This window comes from Alosa sapidissima, chromosome 15, assembly GCF_018492685.1.
Source record: "Alosa sapidissima isolate fAloSap1 chromosome 15, fAloSap1.pri, whole genome shotgun sequence".
NCBI classification, from domain to species: Eukaryota; Metazoa; Chordata; class Actinopteri; order Clupeiformes; family Clupeidae; genus Alosa; species Alosa sapidissima.
Window position 1 is genome coordinate 8,223,495 of NC_055971.1, and position 7,043 is coordinate 8,230,537.

Here is a 7,043-nt window from a genome sequence, read left to right on the forward strand (position 1 = left end):
CACTTTACAAATCAACTATTTATTTATCCCAAACATTTAGCCTAGAGTTTTTGCCCATTGCTTGAACACTATAGACACATGCTTAGACCAAAGTAACAAAACTTGAAGCTTTTGTTACTATACCTTAAACACAGTGTATCCATACCTTAAACACAGTGTATCCATACCTTTAACAAAAGCGCTGCTTTGCACTTTAGTTGCAATTCTGCAACACACTTGCTCCTTTCTGCAACACACTTGCTCCTGCACACTACACACTATTTATACATAAGACACTTCGTTCATAAATGAAATCTCATGGGTACCATTGGGACAACACATCTATTCAAAATACAAAACACATTGGGTGATTGAAAACACTTAGACACACCCTTGAAAATACTTACTTACAAAACTGAACACCAATCAGCCAGCCACAAATGGGCCTCAGGTGAGCCATTTTGAGAACTTTGCAAGCATGGAGGCAGGGAGAGGAAGAGGTAGAGGAAGAGGAAGACAAAGAGAGAGAGGAGTAGGAGGTGGTCAAAGAGGCTATGCACAGAGGCCACCACATGGGGCAGCCGTGGCCTACTGGTTAGCGCTTCGGACTTCTAACCGGAGGGTTGCCAATTCGAACCCCGACCAGTAGGAACGGCTGAGGTGCCCATGAGCAAGCACCCCTCACTGCTCCCCGAGCGCCGCTTTTGTAGCAGGCAGCTCACTTTGCCAGGATTAGTGTGTGCTACACCTCACTGTGTGTTTCACTAATTCACGGATTGGGATAAATGCAGAGACCAAATTTCCCTCACGGGATCAAAAGAGTATATATACTTATATTTATACATACTATACTATACTTATACTAATGCCGCGTTCAATTTGTCCGCCCTAGTCGGTCACCAAGTTGTTTTCAACAGGATGTTGCAAAAGGAATGCCCAGGGAATGCCCCCTGAAGTTCTATTCAGACTTTTCAGGTCGGTCGAACCCAGAGTAGACTACCGCAAATTTTACAATTTCAAGATGGCTGCGCCCATTAACAGTAAATGTGAGCTGTAGACATGCTCTGTTTTGTCACATTAAATCAGTAGAAACAATAGTAAGGCCTATCCAATCTCTCTGTCTCTGTGAACCTATATATAGCTATGATCGTTTGTATAAAATACTGTGTAATGCTGCATTACGAACTGGCATTGCTATTCTAGTAATACCTAACAACAGAACAAGATTGTTCTCATGACTTGTTGACAATTGGAATGCAACCAGTTCAGGTTTTCAAACAAATATGATGTTGCTATTATTCGTATCCCAAAGACTTTTTTGAAATGACCAAATGCGGATGTCATCCGAGGGACCTGACGGTGACGTCCCCAGAAGGTAGAAAGTCCGGCACCGGACGTCGCGCAATAACCAAAGGATAACTTGCTCCGGACGTCAATAACGTCAACGAATTGTCTGCTAGAGAACATGACGTTGGGGACCAATCGGGGACGTCATGAATGTCCGCATAAGGTCCAGGGGACGTCCCATGTTTGTCGGGTATACAGTCAGACTGGACTGGAGATGGAACAGTGATTATTCCATTTTCTAATCATGCGTCATGAGCCTGCTCAAACTACACAACAAATTGGACAGACCAGATTCAAAAGTTTGTCGGATGCGACTGATTCTGGGCTGAAATCAGGTAAAATAGTGTCTGCTTGTGTTAAGACCCCCTGTGCCCCCTTCAGGTCCTGGTCTGTCAGTGCACGGGCAGGGCTGGGCCTGGTTAGGCTAATTACATTATTAGATGCACCTATATTGGGAGGTGGGGCTATGAAGGGGGTTCTCTCTCTCTTGGTAGGCATTTTTTCCTCCTTTCTTGCAGGCACTTTGACACTGAAACATTATTCTTTTTCTCCTCTTTATTTCTATTTTCTCTTTGTCTTCCACTTATTCATCTTACATACGAATACTACCATTTGCATTCACGCATACTTGAACACTCATTTCGCTAGACATTTTAGTCGATATTACAGTAATTGAACCTGTTATTGTCACTCTATGTTGCGGTCTGTTCACGAGCTGGCCATAACACAGCACCAACTCAGCACCACAGCCCTCTGGTCAACATCAATTGGAGGTCCCATGCATCACTTTGCCCTTTGATGACTTCATCATAGAGTCATAGAGAGTATTTTCCAGTATTTTTGAAATACAAAAATACACACCAATAAGGTATTCTGAGTCACAGAGCCACCTTCTTCAGCTCAATAAAATACAAATTACACAAAATACTATTTTGTATTTGAAATATGTATTTTAAATGTATCAGAAATATGTATTTTAAATACATGTATCAAAAATATGTATTTTAAATACATGTATCAGAAATACTGCCCATCCCAGCACGTGCACACACACAGGCACGCATGCACAGGTACACGCACGCACGCATACACAGGCATGCACACGCACACACATAAACACAAACATGCACGCATGCCCAAACACACCCAAACAAACACATAAACAAACCCGCAAACACGCGCACACACAAAAACACACATGCAGGCAAGCAGGCGCTCACACACATACTGTAAACACACACACACACACAAGCGAACATACACACACACACACAGGGAATAAGTTTGTAAACCCCCCCCATTTTTTTTTTTTTTAAATGAATGAACGATTCATAGCCTAGTAATGTCAGTAGCCTATATTCATTTTGCCACCTTTGTAACATTTACCTTTATCTTAGTTTTAGTTTACCGTGATGTATGACTTTAAACAGCGAGTGTGCTTGGTATGATGATCAGCTCCTCTAATGCAGAGTAGGACTACGATTTGACAAGCATACAAATTCACCTTCTTCTTGCCCCATCTGAAATGACTCCTTTACTTTTGCTGCCTCCATCCTTTCTGTATTTGTTATGTATAAAAATGTTGTATATGATGGCACTGAAGTCTTGAGTTAGTGAATTGGCTAACAGTGTTAGTTGGTAACCAAATAGCACACATTGCACTACACGCTGCGTACTGTAGGATACGCGCATTCTCTCTCCTGCTGATTTGGGTTCAGTAGCCAAGTGCGTAATATTGCAAAAGTTGAAAAAGTGTTTATTGTAGCCTGCAGAAAATAAATAGCCTACTATCATACTGTCAGTTAATTGGCTACAGTGCAGTGAAGTTTGGAGAGTAAAGTTATAGGGCAACTTGAAGTTTTATGAAAATAATTTACGAACCAGAACATAAAGACCATTAAGCTTTTATTTCTTGCAGCTGTTAAAACACCCGCTAGATAGTTTAAATACCCACCAACATTTGTTTTTGCAGTACAGATTATTTCTGAAAGTTATTTGTCTACTAGGCATAGCCTACTGGCTGATTTATCAAACGAGTGCTTTCTCGTTCGTCCTCTACTACAGGTGTTTCGGTAGAGAGCCATTGAATAAGTGATGCCAAGCAATTTCTGTAACATTTTTTGTGACATTCAGCTAATATCTCCTCATTTAATGTAAGTTCCTTCGGACAATAGGCCTACGTTCTATACGTGGAGTTGTCCTCCATCTCAGTTGCATCAGTTTTCTAATTTTAAAGGTTCTAAAATATGACTATATGCTTCACTGAATCTTTCTCGTTTTCTTTCATTTGTCCAGCTAACTTTTCCATTGAAACTAGCCATTTATGATGGATTACAGAGTCGACATTCAGAAATGTCCGGCACGATCAAGGCCAAATTAAGTTATCACGCAGCCACTGTGTCAGCAGCATGAGTGCTGACAGTGACGGTACGTTTCTGATGTCAGATTATGTAGGCTAGCCTACTAGACTGTTCTCACGTTGCAGCGCTTTACTTATATGAAGTAGCATTAATCAATATGAGGGGCAGAGGGGGATAAATGTTGTCCCTCCCAGCGATGAAAATAATTAAGCAGAGGAGAGGATATCAAGACCAGAGGGGGGGAAAATCCTACCCATCCCCCCCTACAAATCGCACCCTGCACACACATACATGCAGGCAAGCAGACACACGCGCACACACACACCGACAAGTAGGGTTGGGTATCGTTTGGGTTTTATCTGATACCGGTGCTAAATCGATACTTTTAAAACGGTGCCGGTGCCGAAACGGTGCCTGAACCGGTACTTTGTTTTTAAAATGTTTTAAATTAAAATGGTCTAAAGCATGAATTGCTTTTTTTTTATTGATAAGACAAATTTGAACATGAAATGTAACTGTTATATTCAATTTACTATCAATATCTCATTGCTCCTATGAAAAATACATTTAAATGTTAAAACAGCTTGCCATGCATGCACACACAATGGTAAGCTCTGCTTTCAAGTTTACCCAGTGTAGGCGGTTTGCCATAAGGTATGTTAAAACCGCTTGCCATAAAACTGTCAGGTCATGGACAACGGCATTTGCAAGCAAGCTAATCTAACAGGGACTCTACTTTCCAGTTAATTCAGTGTGTTCCCAAATGCTTCAAGAAATGTCATGTCTTAACTCATAACACGCAGTGGTTTTGAACATGTTAGGCTACATGTCGGTGTTGAAGTGTTTAGATTCCCAGCGCTAGCCTAGTAGGCATTTTAACTAGGGATGGGCAAAGCGAGGCTTTATGAAACACTGAAACGTTCGAAGCAATCGTGCCAAATTGTTCCGAAGCTTTGAAACAATTCCGACACCTCAGAGCTGTTTAGGGTGAAACAAATCTGTCAAATGCTTCGTATTGGAGAAGTAGTCTTCGTGGCTCGCTGTGTTACCTGTGTTCAGTCTTTGTCAAAAGCTAAGCAGCATGCCCGTGGTCATTTACTGGATAGGAGACCACATGAAGTCACAATAAAGAGAATCTTATTGCTGCCACTATGTGTTCTCTAAATCACTTTCTTCTTATAAAAACTCTCGATTTTTGACCATTCTGAGAGTTTAGTTGAACCTGTGTGGTTAATGGTGAAGTAAGAAAACAGATACGATCTGAAACAATACCTTACAAATCAAATGGGGATCGAATCACATTTGAGCAGCCTGGGCTACCGTGCAAAAAACACCCTCACTAACCACTACACCATCATGATTATTGTTTAGGAGAAAGCTACACTGTTAATTGAACGCGCGGGCACGCCTGCCGACACCGGTGAAATGCATGGAAATGCACCGAAGGTTCACTTAACTTTGGTCACATGACATGGGGATTTTGAACGATGTTTCGAAGCAGTGGTCACATGACATGGCTGTTTTGAACCACGTTTCGAAGCAGTGTTTCGAAACACTTGTGCTTTGAAGCCTCGACACTGATTCGAGACGTCGGTTTCGAAAGTCACACCCCTAATTTTAACAGCAACTACTGTCTATGGCTAACACCAGTCAGCTGAGTTTAATTAGCGATAACGTACGGAGATGGTTTCGTAGCCTCTTTGACAGCTCAGTGACATCAGGTATAACCTACATATTTATGTTTTTGCCAGCTAACTTTTAACATGATCTTCATATTCATTGTGATGCTATATGGGTCTCGTGCATATGAAATATTAATATCATGCCACACCGTGAAATAAAGTTTTCACCTTACAACTTTGCTGATAACATTTCAAATATTTAGCGCATTAGCAAGGATATTGTGTAAGGTACAATATCCTTGCTAATGCGCTAAATGACTGTTCAATGCCTCACTTAAGGGAAGAGGAGAGAGACTTCTCTGCATAGTCTGTCTGCCTCTTCACCCCCTCCATGTTTGGTACTGTCTGTCCACTAGCCACTTGTACCACTGTCTTTATGCCTCACTGTTTGCATGCTATATTAGCACATTAGCACATATGCATAACCCCCCCCCCCCCCATTTATTTCTGCATTGTTGCACTGTTGACTTACTCATCACCATGAGCAATATCACCATTGCACTACCACCATGACACTCATTCACACAGAGCACCTTACCATACCTTACTATGCACAGAGAATCACAGGCTCACTATGTGGATACTGTTTTTAGAATTGATTTAGATTAAGTGTTAGTATAATTTGTATTTTTGTAATTTGTATTTTAGTATATTTTTATATATTGTATTAAGTGTTAGTATAATTTGTATTTTAGTATATTTAGCATATTCTTTATCTTCTACTGTCCTTACTGCTTAGTTGTGTTTTTATATTATATACTTTAATTGTATGTATGCTGCTGAGACCTTGAATTTCCCCTGGGGATCAATAAAGTATCTATCTATCTATCTGTATAGGCTAGCCTACTGTTGATGTTGTTTCATAGCCTTTTGCTTGTGTGTAGTCGAGCAACGAGTAAGAATGAACAGGTATGATAAGGGATCAGATTCCAAAAGTAATTCAGTGGAAATGCATGGATTCCAGTTTCTTCCAGTAGCAGCAACTGGAATCCATGCATTTCCACTGAATTATTTTTGGAATCTGATCCCTTATCATACCTGTTCATTCTTACTCGTTGCTCGACTTATCGTGACTAAATTCAAGATGGCTGCAAACGCTAAACTTCGTGAAGATACTGTCTGTATAAATCGTCTTATAAGTAAACTACCAGTGCTTTTTCAAGGTTCTCAGTGTCTCGTTTTAAATGTCAGGGCCCTCGGAAGTCTACCAATGAAGTGTGGAGATACATTGAGCCTCGTAAATGGGTGTAAAACAGTGATTTATTTGCATGGCTAGCCCGATGCCGAAGCACCACTATTGAAAAAGCTGTTGGTAGCATCGGCTAACTAGCGCCAGATTTTGGAGTGCAGGGGACAAGCCGAGATGGGCTATGAGACATATGTTCACACTCGGTATCATGTTTCAATACACTTTAGGTCAATATCACACCGGAATTCTCCTTTAAAGTAAGCTACTTTGGGCTCACGCAAGCTGTCAAACATTGTCCACTCGCCTATGTGGTGGCTAACTGTATCTGAATGTGTTGCTATCAGAGCAAGACGTTAGAGATTGCGCATGACATGCAGTGATGCCTCATGTAAAAAATAAATAAATAAAAAAAACGCTATTTAAGCACCAAAATGATGCACCGAAATCCACGTTGTTATTCGATGCAGTTACTACCGTTTGTGTTGG